Source organism: Thamnophis elegans, chromosome 12 (genome assembly GCF_009769535.1).
Source record: "Thamnophis elegans isolate rThaEle1 chromosome 12, rThaEle1.pri, whole genome shotgun sequence".
In the NCBI taxonomy this organism is placed as follows: domain Eukaryota; kingdom Metazoa; phylum Chordata; class Lepidosauria; order Squamata; family Colubridae; genus Thamnophis; species Thamnophis elegans.
Genome location: NC_045552.1, coordinates 6,594,515 through 6,611,653, shown reverse-complemented (window position 1 = coordinate 6,611,653; position 17,139 = coordinate 6,594,515). Strand labels below are relative to the sequence as shown.

At 41.7% G+C, this 17,139-nt stretch overlaps 1 long non-coding RNA gene across 1 annotated transcript; it reads left to right on the top strand.

Annotated features, from left to right (window-relative positions):
- The first annotated feature begins 5,901 nt into the window (after window positions 1–5,901).
- On the top strand, window positions 5,902–16,239 carry LOC116516184. The gene is made up of 3 exons (XR_004256316.1): window positions 5,902–5,976; window positions 6,389–6,535; window positions 15,857–16,239. It is a non-coding gene; the product is annotated as an uncharacterized LOC116516184 (long non-coding RNA).
- Window positions 16,240–17,139: the final 900 nt, after the last annotated feature.

Genomic DNA, 17,139 nt, shown 5'->3' with positions numbered 1-17,139 from the left:
GGCTCGGTGGTCATGTGACTGGGTGGGTGGGCCAACTCAAGGTCACTCATGTCGATGGGCGCTTGGCCTTGGCTGCGACAATGTAGTAAGGATTAACCGGAGAGGCAGTTTCTGTAAACAGGGCAAGAAAGATCAGGCTAGAAACAACACCAGAATGTTTCCTTCCTGCCTTCCTTACAGGATTAGCCCTGTAATGTGGAAAAAACAAAAGGAGATTTCTTCCAACAATCGGTTCTCTGAACTACTTAGAAAGTTACCAACCGGTTCTCCCGAATAGAAGCGAACCGGCTGAATCCCACCATTGCAGCAGAGGCACATTTCTAATGTGTCCTCTCTTCTCATTTGATGGCCAGAGAATTTGAGCTTCAGCTTCAGGATCTGTCCTTCCAAGGACAGGGTTGATGTCCTTTTGTAATTCATCTATTACTGACCTACAGAAATCCCCATTAAACCATTGCAAAAACACCATACAAGTTTAATCTCCACTCCTGATAGAGTCGAACATGCCACAGCAACCTCCTCCTTTCTCTTCCAATAAAAGAAGCTGGGTTGGCCAAGACCTCCAGTGAATACTTGAGTAGTGGTTATGGTCCTATGCTGTTTATCAACGAATCAAAACAAAATAATATCCTTCATCATCACCACTGACCCACCTTGGACATGTTGGCACATAGCAAGCATCCTCTTACTCCCCTTTCTGAAATAAAATAAAATAAATGAGGAGGGAGATATTTCCTCTTCAACCCCTTATTTATGACTGGAATCAATTCTTTTTTTATTTTTTTTAATAAATTTTTATTTGAAACACATAAACACATCAACGAAAACAAACACATGACTTAAGACAACATAGGAGCAAGAGGTTCCATCGTATATCATACAGCAGTTCCGTATCGGTTTCTTTGCAGTTAGTGTTTTCCCTTCTATACATTTCTATCTTTCATTCATTGTCTCCTTATTCGTTATCCATTTTTATGTACAATTCTATATTTATTTATACTTAGCTATTTATAACCAAATATTGTTTACCTATATTGTGCTATATATTCTTACTATCGCTTATTCTCTTACATACAATTCTAGGTATACATTCACATGGTTATTCTTTTTCTTTTCCAGTCTTATACTATTGTTATTCCATTTAAAAGATTATCAGGTACAGTTTGGATTGTTTTGTTTACCAGCCCTGGCGCCTGTTTTGACACCACCTTATTTTCTCTTTCTTTTCTTTTCTCTCTCCCTTCCTTCTCTACTTTCTTGCTTACTCCTCCCCTTCCCCTACTTTCTTCCCTTACATCCCCCCTACTCTTACCCTCTCTCTTCCCCTTCCTACCTTCTCTCCTTCTCTTTCTTTCCCTTCCACCCACCTCTCCTTATCTCTTTCTTCTTCCCTTACCTCTCCTCCACTCTTCCTCTTCCTTTCCTACTATCTCTCCTTCTCTTTCTCTTTTTTCCACCCTCCTCTCCCTTCCCTTCCTTCATCCCTCCCTTCTCTACTTCCTTCCTTCTCTCCTCTCCTTCCTTCTATCCTCCCTTTCTTTTATATTGTTATAGGTGTCTCTTTCAAATCTCAATTTGTGTTTTCTTGGGGATGATATTTCCACAAACCCATATAGTTTCATAACATTTCCTTTTTTTCTCTTTCGTTCTACAATCTACATACCTGCTATCGTCCTGAATTGATTGCAGCATTCTTAACCTTCTTATTTTATTAATCATCTGGGCTCTTTTTTTTTTTTGGTGCATTCAGTCCATTCAAATTTATTGAGGTAATTGTTGTTTCTGATCCATCTTTAACTGGGGTTGGTTTTTTTACTTCTAGTTTGTATCTGACATTTCCCTCTCGCGCGTTCCTTCTCTGCTCTCTCTCTTTCTTGTCTCTGTTCTTCTCTCCCATTTCTTTTGTTATGTTCTAATATTTCTTCCTCTTGACCTCTACTTTCTAATTCCTCTTTGCTTCCTTGTTCTATTTCCCTCTTGCCATATTCTTCATAGAATTTCTGTGCATCTTCTATATTCTCTATCTTATATCTTATTCCTTGCCAAGATACTAGGACCCCTTCTGGTACCAACCATCTGTACATTATTCTGTTTTTATTTAACTGTTTTGTTAAAAATTGGTACTGCCTACGTTGTTCCTGAATTCTTCATGGAATCTGTTTGAGCATGATCAACTCTTTTCCCTGTAGTGTGATTGTCTCTTCTCTGATTTTTTTGTATACTTCATCTCTCGTTGTTTTCTTAGCAAATCTTACATGCGCTTCTCTCAGGAGTCTATGTCTTCTGGCATAATTAGTATGCACCCTATAAGCTTCATCAATGCCACCTCTCAATTCTTGTTCTTTTTTTTGAAGAGATTCACTGAGGATTTTAATTACTTTTCCTTTCAGTTCTTCCTCCTTCTCTTCCGGTATGTTTTGGAATCTTAGGTAGAATGCAGCTCTTTCATTTTCAAGTTGGATTATTGATAGTTCTAATTCTTTATTAAGTTGTTTATATTCCAATTCCATTTTTCCCATCTTCTGGTCTCATTGTTCTATTTTTTCTTCCATACACTGGATTTTCTGTTCATTGATTGTTAAGGCATTCTGTATCTTTTCAATTTTATCATCTACATTCTTGATAGTTCCTTTCAATTCTCCCATTTCATTTTTCCTTTCTTCATGAGATTGGAATCAATTCTTGCTTAACCTAAAGAATCCACTGAGTTACTGGATGATCCCAACAAGGCTCAACCAACCTGTTGGTTCTCCGTTGATGTTGCCCCTTTGGCTATTTCATGGTGCAAGTTGTTATTATTCTACCCTGTGTGGGATTTGGTGATCATTCATGTCTTCCATTCCACCCACTGGAGGGAATCAATCCAAAACATCCTACAGGGGAGCCATGCTCCCATAACTATAAAATTCAGTGCCTTCGCTTGTTGGTTTCAGGAGAGCACTGGAGTCACTCTGCAGATACAATGGCTGCTGGTCTTGTTCTCTTCTTCTGTCTTATATCCTCAGTCTTACTGACAGGTGGTGAGTATTGCTATTCAACACTGAGATTCTAGAGCAGGGGTGTCAAACTCTATTTCATTGAGGGCCACATCAGGGTTGTGTTTGACCTCGTGGGGGAGGAGGGAGGCTGGGGTGGTTGTGGCCAGCCTGATGTCACTTGTGTCGGAGGCCCGAGTGCTCTACCACCAAAAACAGATCTCCTGATCTCTGTTTTTGCCTGTGATGGCCTCCTGCAACCCTCTTCCAGTGAAAATGGAGGTCAGGGTGGCCACATGCAGCCCTGCTGGGCTCCGTTTTCGGATGGGTCAGCCTCCTGCAACCCTCTGCCAGTGGCGTGCCAGTCGGCTGTCAGACTCCTGGACACGAAGTGACATCATAACTAAGTTGTACGATGGAACTTGCAGGGCCAGCGCAATGTGTAACATGTTCTCAGTAGTGTAATGGGACTGGGTGTTTGTTAATATGATTTATTGGGTTAGGGATTTTTTTTTTTTGACTTCACTGTGAGTTATACTGTGCTGGGGGAGATGCACGCCTCCAGTCTCATTGTACATATATTGTGCACATCAACAAAGAATTATTTTTATGAAATGGAGCTCAGGAGGGCCATGCGAGGTCCTCGTGAGCTCCATTTTCGCTGGCAGAGGAACCGCAGGCCGGTCCTTTGCTATTTCCAGGGTGGTCCCATGGGCTAGATCTAAGCAGCCCGTAGGCTGGATTCAACCCCTGGGCTTTGAGTTTGACACCCCTGTTCCAGAGAGTTACTAGAAGGAGGTTTCTTAAATAGATAAAGAGACATTGATGGAGAAGCATCTTCAGCTCTCTGCTTGTTTTAGCTTTTTAAAGACAGGCCCTCAATAAATGAACAAGGAGGTGAATCAGCAACCAGATAGTTGCAGGATGGGCAGGAGGCTAAGAGTTGGTCTTTTGAGTCAGCCTTCACCCCTGCTGCCAGCAGTAAGAGGTCAGCTATTTTCCTGGCCATTCTTTAGAGATGCTGTACCTTCTTCTTGTGCTAAGGAGTGACTGGTCCGAAGTCTCCAAGCTGACATTTGTGCCTAAAGCAAAACTAGAACGCAGAGTTTCCCAGCTCCTAATTCAATGTGTTCAACCAAAACACTAAAACGAAAGTGATAGATTATAAACTGTGAATTCTTCATAGTCTCAGGATAATCTGTATTGGTTCTTAATCTGCTGGCACTCAATCAGCTTGTTTAGAAGCCTGATCTCAATCAATAATAAAAAGAATTGTTTAGGAGAACATCTCATCTAAAGAAGAGAATGAAAGATCACATTTCCTATTTAAAAGCTGAGCTAATTTCTGATATCCATGTTTCTCAATCTCTAACCTTCGAAGTTTCAAATGCGTACTAGAAATGAATACACACCGAGAAATAATTGTTATTATTTTTGAAGTCTACACAGGGCTTTTAAATAACTATTGCATCGCCTGGTTGGCTCACTGCATGTATAATCATTTTGCTTCTCTCCTCTGCAGTCAGATCTCTAAAATGCCAGACATGTTTTGCCACTAAAGGAGAATGCAGAAACGAGGACATGAAATTGATGGAGTGTGAACAAGACCAAACACATTGCTTTTCCTTGTCTTTCCTTGCTACTTTAAGTGAGTGAAATACCTTTTCAGTTTAGCTGAAAGTCCATATTACCATCACTTAGTATCTCAAGCATAAAGGAATAATTCAGTTTTCTTGAAGGTGGATTTCATCATTGACTTCAACTAATGGCAACATATTCTGCCAATTTCAGTGGGTTATGCTTACTAGAAACGTTCTGTTGGCAAAAATATTTTCTGTTACTCTACAGTACATGGAAGGGACATGGTGCCTCAGTGGCTAAGATGCTGAGCTTGTTGATCAGAAAGGTCGGCAGTTCAGCGGTTCGAATCCTTAGCACCGCATAACAGAGTGAGCTCCTGTTACTTGTCCCAGCTTCTGCCAACCTAACAGTTTGAAAGCATGTAAAGTGCAAGTAGAAAAATAGGAACCACCTTTGGTGGGAAGGTAACAGTGTTCCATGCGCCTTTGGCGTTTAATCATGCTGGCCACATGAACACAGAGGTGTCTTCGGACAGAGCTGGATCTTCAGCTTTGAAATGGAAATGAGCACTGCCCCCTAGATTTGGGAGTAGCTCACACATATGTGTGAGGGGAAACTTTACTGTACGTGAAAAAGACTGGGAGAAAAGTGGTAAGAGAAAGAAAGGGATCCAATATTCATTTAAAGGTGCAGAATAGTTTTCAGAAGTTCACCAGTCAAAATTAACTCTTCCTCCTTACCTGAAATAAATGGAGAAAACCATCTCCAATTATGCACGGGGTAATTTTGTGCCTTGAAATGACTATTTTTGTGAGTATTCTCTTTCTCCTATTAAGGAAAACCATATAATCTTCTTGTCCAGCCAACATCCATTAACACAAGGGATCTCAAATAAAAAATTGAGTTGAGCTCAGTGCTTTTTAAACACTGCCTTTATTTTCTTTTTAAACACTGCCTTTATTTTCTTTTTTTCTAAATCCCAGCATTTCATCTCTGTTTCATAGCTAGTCCTTCACTCAGTTACACAGCTAAGACTTGTGCAAAGGCTGAGGAATGCAATGACGGCTTTTACAGTATCACCACTGCACAGGGATATTATTATCAAGTGAACATTTTCTGTTGCCAGTCAGACGGTTGCAATGTCCTGCCTCTTTGGTGTAAGTAATTCAACTCAATGCTTATTTGCGTAAGGTAGAGAAGGTTAAAGGTTGGCAGTACTGTGGGCAGGGAGTGAGAAAGCCAGGGGAGCAAATTTGACCCAGCTTAAGGAGAAAGCAACATCACCACCATACCTGTCTCCAAAGAGATGCAAAGTTTCAATGGAGCAGCAACCTTCAGGGGGTGCGAGGGTGAGGAATAACAGCATAACTGAGTTGGAAGGGACCTTGGAGATCTTCTAGTCCAACCCCTGCTCAAGCAGGTAACCCTACACCATTTCAGACAAATGGTTATCCAATCTCTTCTTTAAAACCGATGTATTAATGAAAGTTCATTTGTTGAGCATGTCATGGTTGTGTCAACCACAGGTAGTCCTCAACTTACAGGTGAGCATGCACTACCTTCACACATGCGCAGGAACTCCTGAGCATGCACAGGAATGTTCGAGCATGCACAGTCCATCAAAAACAGAATGTGATGATATCTGGGTGGGTGTCCAGGGCCTCCCGCCATCAGCACAACCGGTTCTCCCGAACCAGATAGAATTGGCTGAACAGCACCACTGCTTCAGACTCTTGGATTACAAATCCTACCCCGGCTGGGAATTCTGGAAGCCAGAATGTGAAAGAGACCGTGAAAAGGTTTGCTAAACTTGTGTTGATTGATTCCTACAGCGCCACTCCGTGATGAACTCAGGCCCAATGGATTGGTATGTTCTGGATCATACACAAGACACGGAGATTCTATCCAGCCGGATCAGCAAATTCTCTGTCTCGGCCGAGAGACCCATTGTGTCAACCTTAATTTTACCATGAATACATGTGAGTGCAATCTTTTATTTTTTAAATCAGAGAAACCATAGAAAGAGAAAAAGGAAGTCCAGGTTATTAAAAATAAATAATTAAAATCTTATAAATTGTGGTGAGGGGAATTAAAAATTGTGGGAATCTACGTTATTCATAGGGTTTTGAACAGGTAATTGCAATATAGAGTGGGGGTTGGGGGAAGGAACTTGCAGGAATATTACTACTGTTTTCCATATATTTCTCTCCTTAATGCAGATATCCTTAGCAATGGTGAGATTCAACAAATTTTTACTATCCGTTCTTGGTGGGCATGGCAGGGGAAGGTTACTGCAAAATCCCCATTTCCTCCCGATCAGCTGGGACTCAGGAGGCAGAGAAGAGATGGGGGCAGGGCCAGTCAGAGGTGGCATTTGCTGGTTCTCCAAACCACTCAAAATCTCCAGTATCGGGTCTCCAGAACTGGTCAGAACTTGCTGAATACCACCTCTGATCCGTAGACATTTTCCCTGCCTTTTGGGTGCAATTTCACCTGATATAACTAACTGATATAACTATCCTTACTCTGAGAGGTGCGACCCCCCATTTTTTCCATGCTTTTTTGCCCTCCCCAGATGCCAAAGGCTTTATAGGATCCTGGGGAGGGCGAAAACAGCCTCCCCAGTCATCGTCCCCGGAGGCCCTCCAGAGGCTTCAGGGACCTTCAGGAGGCTTCCATGAAGCCTCCGGAGGGCAAAAAACGACCCTATAAGCAAACCGCAATAAAGTCTCAGAGATTCTTATTCTTCCTTTTTCCTCCACAGTTGGAGCTATTGAAGAAAGGGCTATGCTCCGAGGATGCGCAACCCCAGACATATGTTCCTATCCTATTGGAGAGACAAGCTTGGCCAATGGCCTTGTAACATACAACATGACGAAGGAGTGTAACACTATTCCATTATCACTTGATCGTGCTTTTCTTCTCAAGTAATCAGAACATAGGCTTCTGCCTTTGTCTTTCAGGGTTTATAAAAGTGAGAAGGAGATTGGAGCTTCAGAAGTAAGATGTAACAGGGGTTTGGGGTTAAGTATTCTTGAGAGCTTGATAGTAATTTAAAATATGGAGGTGGAGCAGACCTGAGAGGGTTGAAATGCTGCGTTTGGGCCTACTAGCTGAGATGAATGTGGTTTCTCTCTAAACGTTCCGTTTTCACTAAATCATAACTAAAATAAATTGCGGTGTTGAAAGCATCTGTCTCTGTGTAGTTTTTTTTAAGGAGTGCTTGAACACACAGGAGAAAATACCTTTGATGAACTGGCCATTCTCTCCACTATGTCACCCATAGCTGTCACCCATAGACTCAATTCAGCTATATCCTTAGCAGTGGTGGGATTCAAATAATTTAACAACCGGTTCTCTGCCCTAATGACCAGCTGGGTAAGTGGAGGTCCGTGGTCATGTGACTGGGTGGGCGTGGCCAACTCAAGGTCACTCATGTCGAGGGGCGCTTGGCCTTGGCTGTTGCAATGTAATGAGGGTTAACCGGAGAGGCAGTTTCTGTAAGCAGGGCAATAAAGATTAGGCTAGAAACAACACTAGAATGTTTCCTTCCTGCCTTCCTTACAGGATTAGCCCTGTAAAGTGGGGAAAAAACAAAAGGAGATTTCTTCCAACAATTGGTTCTCTGAGCTACTTAATATCCTTCATCGCCACCACTGACCCTACCTTGGACATGTTGACACATAGCAAGCATCCTCTTACTCTCCGTTCTTAAATAAAATAAAATAAAAGAGGAGGGAGATATTTCCTCTTCAACCCCTTATTTATGATTGGAATCAATTCTTTTTTTATTTTTTTAATAAATTTTTATTTTCAGCACATAAACACATCAACAAAAACAAACACATAACTTAAGACAACATAGGAACAAGATGTTCCATCGTATATCATACAGCAGTTCCGTATCGGTTCCTTTGCAGTTAGTGTTTTCCCTTCTATACATTTCTATCTTTCATTCATTGTCTCCTTATTCGTTATCCATTTTTATGCACAATTCTATATTTATTTGTACTTAGCTATTTATAACCAAATATTGTTTACCTATATTGTGCTATATAGTCTTACTATCACTTATTCTCTTACATACAATTCTAGGTATACATTCACATGGTTATTCTTTTTCTTTGCCATTCTTATACTACTGTTATTCCATTTAAAAGATTATAAGGTACAGTTTGGATTGTTTTGTTTACCAGCCCTGGCGCCTGTTTTGACACCACCTTATTTTCTCCTTCTTTTGTTTTCTCTCTCCCTTCCTTCTCTACTTCCTTGCTTACTCCTCCCCTTCCCCTTCTTTCTTACCTTACCTCTCCCCTACTCTTACCTTCTCTCTTCCCCTTCCTACCTTCTCTCCTTCTCTTTCTCTCCCATCTTCCCTCCTCTCCTTCTCTTTCTTTCCCCTCCACCCACCTCTCCTTATCTCTTTCTACTTCCCTTACCTCTCCTCCACTCTTCCTCTTCCTTTCCTACTATCTCTCCTTCTCTTTCTCTTCTTTCCACCCTCCTCTCCTTCCTTCTTCCCTCCCTTTCTTTTTCTATTGTTATATGTGTCTCTTTCAAATCTCAATTTGTATTTTCTTGGGGATGATATTTCCACAAACCCATATAGTTTCATAACATTTCCTTTTTTTTCTCTTTTGTTCTACAATCTACATACCCGCTATCATCCTGAATTGATTTCACCATTCTTAACCTTCTTATTTTATTAATCATCTGGGCTCTTTTTTTTTTTTTTTGTCCATTCAGTCCATTCAAATTTCTCGAGGTAATTGTTGTTTCTGATCCATCTTTAACTGGAGTTGTTTTTTTTACTTCTAGTTTGTATCTGACATTTCCCCCTCGCGCGTTCCCTCTCTGCTCTCTCTCTTTCTTGCCTCTGGTCTTCTCTCCTGTTTTTCTCGTTATGTTCTAATATTTCTTCCTCTTGACCTCTACTTTCTAATTCCTCTTTGCTTCCTTGTTCTATTTCCCTCTTGCCATATTCTTCATAGAATTTCTGTGCATCTTCTATATTCTCTATCTTATATCTTTTTCCTTGCCAAGATACTAAGACCCCTTCTGGTACCAACCATCTGTACATTATTCTGCTTTTATTTAACTGTTTTGTTAAAAATTGGTACTGCCTACGTTGTTCCTGAATTCTTCATGGAATCTGTTTGAGCGTGATCAACTCTTTTCCCTGTAGTGTGATTGTCTCTTCTCTGATTTTTTTGTATACTTCATCTCTCATTGTTTTCTTAGCAAATCTTACATGCGCTTCTCTCAGGAGTCTATGTCTTCTGGCATAATTAGTATGCACCCTATAAGCTTCATCAATGCCACCTCTCAATTCTTGTTCTTTTTTTTGAAGAGATTCACTGAGGATTTTAATTACTTTTCCTTTCAGTTCTTCCTCCTTCTCTTCCGGTATGTTTTGGAATCTTAGGTAGAATGCAGCTCTTTCATTTTCAAGTTGGATTATTGATAGTTCTAATTCTTTATTAAGTTTTTTATATTCCATTTCCATTTTTCCCATCTTCTGGTCTCATTGTTCTATTTTTTTCTTCCATACACTGGATTTTCTGTTCATTGATTGTTAAGGCATTCTGTATCTTTTTAATTTTATCATCTACATTCTTGATAGTTCCTTTCAATTCTCCCATTTCATTTTTTATTTCTTCATGAGATTGGAATCAATTCTTGCTTAACCTAAAGAACCCACTGAGTTACTGGATGATCCCAACAAGGCTCAACCAACCAGTTGGTTCTCCATTGATGTTGCCCCTTTGGCTATTTCATGGTGCAAGTTGTTATTATTCTACCCTGTGTGGGATTTGGTGATCACTCATGTCTTCCATTCCACCCACTGGAGGGAATCAATCCAAAACATCCTACAGGGGAGCCATGCTCCAATAACTATAAAATTCAGTGCCTTCACTGGTTGGTTTCAGCAGAGCACTCTGGAGCCACTCTGTAGATACAATGGCTGCTGGTCTTGTTCTCTTCTTCTGTCTCATCTCCTCAGTCTTACTGACAGGTGGTGAGTATTGCTATTCAACACTGAGATTCTAGAGCAGGGGTGTCAAACTCTATTTCATTGAGGGCCACATCAGGGTTGTGTTTGACCTCACAGGGGGAGGGGGGCTGGGGAGGTTGTGGCCAGCATGATGTCAATTGTGTCAGAGTCTCGAGTGCTCTACCAGCCAAAACAGATCTCCTGATCTCTGTTTTTGCCTGCAATGGGCTCCTGCAACCCTCTTCCAGTGAAAATGGAGCTCAGCGTGGCCAAGTGCAGCCCTGCTGAGCTCCGTTTTCGGACGGGACAGCCTCCTGCAACCCTCTGCCAGTGGAGTGCCAATTGGCTGTCAGACTCCTGGACACGAAGTGACATCATAACTAAGTTATACGATGGAACTTGCAGGGCCATCGCAATGTGTAACATGCTCTCAGTAGTGTAATGGGACTGGGTGTTTGTTAATATGATTTATTGGGTTAGGGATTTTTTTTGTTTGACTTCACTGTGAGTTGTACTGTGCTGGGTGTGGGTTGCACTCCTCCAATCTCATTGTACATATGTTGTGCATGTCAACAAAGAATTATTTTTATGAAATGGAGCTCAGGAGGGCCGTGTGAGGTCCTCATGAGCTCCATTTTTGCTGGCAGAGGCATCGCAGGCTGGTCCTTTGCTATTTCCAGGGTGGTCCCATGGGCTAGATCTAAGCACCTTGTGGGCTGGATCCAACCCCTGGGCTTTGAGTTTGACACCCCTGTTCCAGAGAGTTACTAGAAGGAGGTTTCTTAAATGGATAAAGACACATGGATGGAGAAGCATCTTCAGCTCTCTGCTTGTTTTAGCTTTTTAAAGACAGGCTCTCAATAAATGAACGAGGAGGTGAACCAGCAACCAGATAGTTGCAGGATGGGCAGGAGGCTAAGAGTTGGTCTTTTGAGTCAGCCTTCACCCCTGCTGCCAGCAGTAAGAGGTCAGCTATTTTCCTGGCCATGTTTTGGAGATGCTGTACCTTTCCCAGCTCCTAACTCAATGTCTTCAATCAAAACACTAAAATGAAAGTGATAGAGTATAAACTGTGAATTCTTCATAGTCTCAGGATACTCTGTATTGGTTCTTAATCTGCTGGCACTCAATCAGCTTGTTTAGAAGGATGATCTCAATCAACAATAAAAAGAAGTCCTTCGGGGAACATCTCATCTAAAGAAGAGAATGAAAAATCACGTTTCCTATTTAAAAGCTGAGCTAATTTTTGATATCCATGTTTTTCAATCTCTAGCCTTCGAAGTTTCAAATGCGTGTTAGAAATGGATACACACCGAGAAAAAAATGTCATTATTATTGAAGTCTACACAGGGCTTTTAAATAACTATTGCATCGCCTGATTGGCTCACTGCATGTATAATCATTTTGCTTCTCTCCTCTGCAGTCAGATCTCTAAAATGCCAGACATGTTTTGCCACTAGAGGAGAATGCAGAAACGAGGACATGAAATTGATGGAGTGTGAACAAGACCAAACACATTGCTTTTCCTTGTCTCTCCTTGTTACCCTCAGTGAGTGAAATACCTTTTCAGTTTCAAGTCCATATTACCATCACTTAGTATCTCAAGCATCAAGGAATAATTCAGTTTTCTTGAAGGTGGATTTCATCATTGACTTCAACTAATGGCAACATATTCTGCCAATTTCAGTGGGTTATGCTTACTAGAAATGTTGTGTTGGCGAAAATATTATTTTCTGTTACTCTACAGTACATGGAAGGGACACAGTGGTTCAGTGGCTAAGGTGCTGACCTTGTCAATCAGAAAGGATGGCAGTTCGGCGGTTCGAATCCTTAGCATCACATAACAGAGTGAGTTCCTGTTACTTGTCCCAGATTCTGCCAACCTAGAAGTTCGAAAGCATGTAAAATGCAAGTAGAAAAATAGAGACCATCTTTGGTGGGAAGGTAACAGTGTTCCATGCATCTTTGGCGTTTAATCATGCCGACCACATGGTTTTGAAACGGAGATGAGCACCGTCCCGTATATTTGGGAATAGCTAGTAGACATGTGTGAGGGGTATCTTTACCGTACATGAAAAAGACTGGGAGAAAAGTGGTAAGAGAAAGAAAGGGATCCAATATCTATTTAATGGTGCAGAATAGTTTCCAGAAGTTCACCAGACAAAACTAACTCTTCCTCCTTACCTGAAATAAATGGAGGAAGCCATCTCCAATTACGCATGGGGTAATTTTGTGCCTTGAAATGACTATTTTTGTGACTATATTCTTTCTCCTATTAAGGAAAACCATATAATCTTCTTGTCCAGCCAACATCCATTAACACAAGGGATCTCAAATAAAATATTGAATTGAGCTCAGTGCTTTTTAAACACTGCCTTTATTTTCTTTTTTTCTAAATCCCAGCATTTCATCTCTGTTTCATAGCTAGTCCTTCACTCAGTTTCACAGCTAAGACTTGTGCTAAGGCTGAGGAATGCAATGACGGCTTTTACAGTATCACCACTGCACAGGGATATTATCAAGCGAATCTTTTCTGTTGCCAGTCAGACGGTTGCAATGTTCTGCCTCTTTGGTGTAAGTAATTCAACTCAATGTTTATTTGCATAAGGTAGAGAAGGTTAAAGGTTGGCAGTACTGTGGGCAGGAAATGAGAAAGCCAGGGGAGCAAATTTGACCCAGCTTAAGGAGAAAGCAGCATCAGCATCATACCTGTCTCCAAAGAGATGCAAAGTTTCAATGGAGCAGCAACCTTCAGGAGGTGAGAGGGTGAGGAATAACAGCATAACAGAGTTGGAAGGGGCCTTAGAGATCTTCTAGTCCAACCCCTGCTCCAGCAGGTAACCCTACACCATTTCAGACAAATGGTTAACCAATCGCTTCTTTAAAACCGATGAGTTAATGAAAGTTCATTTGTTGAGCGAGCCATTGTTGGGTCAACCACAGGTAGTCCTCAACTTAGAGCTATGATTGAAACCCAAATTTATGTTGCTAAGTAAGAAATTGGCTTTCTGAACTTTGCCCCATTTTACGACTTCTCTTGCCACATTTGCTAAGTGAATCAGTGCGGTTTTTACATTAGTAATATGGCGGTTAAGTGAATTGATTTTGACATAGACTTTGCTTGTCAGAAGGTCCCAGGAGTGTCAAAATGGGAGTCAGTTGTCAATCATGAAAATCACATGATCTTGGGGATGCTGCAGTAGTCATAAGAGGTGAAAAATGGTCATAAGTCACTTTTTTCAGGGCCATTGTAACTTCAAACAGCCACTAAATGAATGGTGGTAAGTTGAGGACTACCTGCATAGGAGAAAAATAGCATCCATGTGTAAGTGGAGAAATGGCTGCCCTGGGTTGCAATCAGACATTGGAGGAGAAGGGCTTCCCATCACTGAAGTTGCCAATCAGAGCCGGGATTGTCATAAGGGGAGATGAGCCCTGCAGGCTGTCCTCTCACAAGGGCTTATTAAGGGGTAAGGAGAAAATAATGCCTATTTTGAAGGGGGGACTCAGAACAGACGTCAGGGTAGATTTGTGATGGAATGATGGAGCAGATGGAATATGGTGCCATCCTCATTCCTGGTCCACCAATACCTTCAGACCAGGGATGAAATCAACTTACCTTCACTACCGGTTCAGAAAGGTGAGCATGTACCACCTACATACATGCGCAGGAACTTCCGAGCATGCTCAGGAACTCCCGAGCATGCACATGAACTTCTGAGCATGTGCAGGAACTTCTGAACATGTGCAGGAACTTCCGAGCATGCACAGAGCATCAAAAATGGGATGTGATGATTTCTGGGTGGGTGTCCAGGGCCTCCCACCATCACCACAACCCGTTCTCCCAAACCAGATAGAACTGGCTGAATAGCACTACTGCTTCAGGCTCTTGGATTACAAATCCTACCCCGGCTGGGAATTCTAGAAGCCAGAATGTGAAAGAGACCATGAAAAGGTTTGCTAAACTTGTGTTGATTGATTCCTACAGCGCCACTCCGTGATGAACTCAGGCCCAATGGATTGGTATGCTCTGGATCATACACAAGACACGGAGATTCTATCCAGCCGGCTCAGCAAATTCTGTGTCTCGGCCAAGAGACCCATTGTGTCAACGGTAATTTTAACATGAATACATGTGAGTGCAATCTTTTATTTTTTAAATCAGAGAAACCATAGAAAGAGAAAAAGAAAGCCCAGGTAATTAAAAATAAATAATTTAAATCTGATAAATTGTGGTGAGGGAATTAAAAATTGTGGGAATCTACGTTATTCATATGGTTTTGAACAGGTAATTGCAATATAGAGTGGGGGTTGGGGGAAGGAACCTGCAGGAATATTACTACTGTTTTCCATATATTTCTCTCTTTAATGCAGATATCCTTAGCAGTGGTGGGATTCAAAATTTTTTACTACCCATTCTGTCCATGGCTTGGTGGGCATGGCAGGGGAAGGTTACTGCAAAATCCCCATTTCCTCCAGATCAGATGGGACTCAGGAGGCAGAGAACAGATGGGGGCAGGGCCAGTCAGAGGTGGCATTTGCTGGTTCTCCAAACCACTCAAAATCTCTAGTATCGGATCTCCAGAACTGGTCAGAACTTGCTGAATACCACCTCTGATCCATAGACATTTTCCCTGCCTTTTGGGTGCAATTTCGCCTGATATAACTATCCTTACTCTGCTAGAATATACACATTGCAGTAAACAAATTTCGCAAGGAACTGCATTTTTGCACAATAGTCATTCTGAGAAAAGCATTTTGGTGTAGCCGATAAATATTTCACTAGAACTGTATTTGTCAGATATATAAACATTCAGAGAAATATGAAAATGCACTCTCGATCATAAATCTTCCAGTGGAAAATTAAGTGTGCAAGAGTTCAGCAACATCCTGTGATATATACTATGCCTAGAGTTGACACAACTAATGGTCTGATAAAAGAAATTTGACTCTGGGACAGAACTGTAACCTGAGTGCCATAAGTGGGGAGCACATAGGGGGTCGTGCACAGGTGTGCTACACTCATAATGCAACATGCGACACCCCCCAGTGCACATGTATGTATGAGAGGTGTGACCCCCCCCCCATTTTTTGAATGCTTTTTTGCTCTCCCCAGTCGCCAAAGGCTTTGTAGGAGCCTGGGGAAGGCGAAAAAAGCCTCCCCAGTCGTCGTCCCCGGAGGCCCTCCGGAGGCTTCAGGGACCTTCAGGAGGCTTCCATGAAGCCTCCGAAGTGCAAAAAATGACCCTATAAGCAAATCGCAATAAAGTCTCAGAGATTCTTATTCTTCCTTTTTCCTCCACAGTTGGAGCTATTGAAGAAAGGGGTATGCTCCGAGGATGCGCAACCCCAAACGTATGTTCCTATCCTGTTGGAGAGACAAGATTGGCGAATGGCCTTGTAACGTTCAACATCACAAAGGAGTGTAACACTATTCCACTATCACTTGATCGTGCTTTTCTTCTCAAGTAGTCAGAACATAGCCTTCTCCCTTTGTCTTTCAGGGTATATAAAAGTGAGAAGGAGATTGGAGCTTCAGAAGTAAGATGTAACAGGGGTTTGGGGTTAAGTATTCTTGAGAGCTTGATAGTAATTTAAAATATGGAGGAGGAGCAGACCTGAGAGGGTTGAAATGCTGTGTTTGGGCCTACTAGCTGACATGAATGTGGTTTTTCTCTAAACATTCCGTTTTCACTAAATCATAGCAAAAATAAATTGTGGTGTTGAAAGCATTTGCCTCTGTGTATTTTTTTTTTTAAGGAGTGCTTGAACACACAGGAGAAGATAGCTTTGATGAACTGGCCATTCTCTCCACTATGTCACCCATAGCTGTCACCCATAGACTCAATTCAGCTATATCCTTAGCGGTGGTGGGATTCAAATAATTTAATACCCCTAATGACCATCTGGGTAGGTGTGGTGGTCATGTGACTGGGTGGGCGTGGCCAACTCAAGGTCACTCAGGTCGATGGGCGCTTGGCCTTAGCTGTTACAATGGAATAAGGGTTAACCGGAGAGGGCGTTTCTGTAAGCATGTCAATAAAGATTAGGCTAGAAATAACACCAGAATGTTTCCTTCCTGCCTTCCTTACACAATTAGCCCTGTAAAGTGGAAAAAAAACAAAAGGAGATTTCTTCTAACAATCGGTTCTCTGAACTACTTAGAAAGTTACCAACTGGTTCCCCCGAATAGGTGCGAACCAGCTGAATCCCACCACTGCAGCAGAGGCACATTTCCTTTGGTGGCCAGAGAATTTGAGCTTCAGCTTCAGGATCCGTCCTTCCAAGTATAAGGGTTGATGTCCTTTAGGAATTCATCTATTACTGATCCACAGAAATCCCCATTAAACCATTGCAAAAACACCACACAAGTTTAATCTCCATCCCTGATAAAGTCCAACATCCTACAGCAACCTCCTCCTTTCTCTTCCAATAAAAGAAGCTGGGTTGGCCAAGACCTCCAGTGAATAGTTGAGTAGTGGTTATGGTCCTATGCTGTTTATCAACGAATCAAAACAAAATAATATCCTTCATCGTCACCACTGACCCACCTTGGACATGTTGGCACATAGCAAGCATCCTCTTACT